Source organism: Tupaia chinensis, unplaced genomic scaffold (genome assembly GCF_000334495.1).
Source record: "Tupaia chinensis unplaced genomic scaffold, TupChi_1.0 Scaffold000314_1, whole genome shotgun sequence".
NCBI lineage: Eukaryota > Metazoa > Chordata > Mammalia > Scandentia > Tupaiidae > Tupaia > Tupaia belangeri.
The window spans coordinates 1029810-1030489 of NW_006159807.1; positions in this window are offsets into that span (position 1 = coordinate 1029810).

Below are 680 nucleotides of genomic sequence, written 5' to 3' on the forward strand. Positions count from 1 at the left end.
TGGGGGCTAAACATACATGGAAACCGGGTGGGGGAAAAGGGGCGGTGGGATGGAGGTGGCTGGGGAGGAGAGCCTTGACCATTTTGATCTGCTAAGGTCACTTTGGGGCTCAAGTGGGGAGGGGCAGAAGCTCACAGCCTAACTGGCTCGGACCTCCCAGAGCCAGCCAGCCCCGATGAACTGTGAGCATTGCTCCAGAGTACAGAGCTGGCTTTTCCCTTGTTTGGAGACCGGGTTGACTGCTGGGGTTTCAGGAGCCAAGAGACTAGTGGGGTGTGGTGTGTCCAAGCCCCAGCAAGAGGGTTCATGGCTCTGGGGGCACCGGTTTAGCTGGGTGTTGTCGTGAGGCTGACACTGGGTCCAGGGCACAGAGTTCTGACAGGCGCTAGAACCAGGGTGAAGGAGGCGGAGAGGCCCTCCCAGGCTCTGCGTTCTGGCAGGGGCTGCCGGCACAAAGGGAAGCTCACAGGCACATCAGAGAGGCCTTTTCAGGTGGAAGGCCCCTGGAATTTTAGCAGTGTCTCCCTCCCAGGGGTGGGGGAGAAGTCTCCAGAGGGGTGATGTTTTGCAGAGAGATAGAGAAAGCAGGCACACAGTGTTCAGGGGCAGCGCCTAGGCGCCATTTGATCAGGTCAGCATTTATTGGTATGAAGCGGTACATTTACAACTGGTCCTCCAGC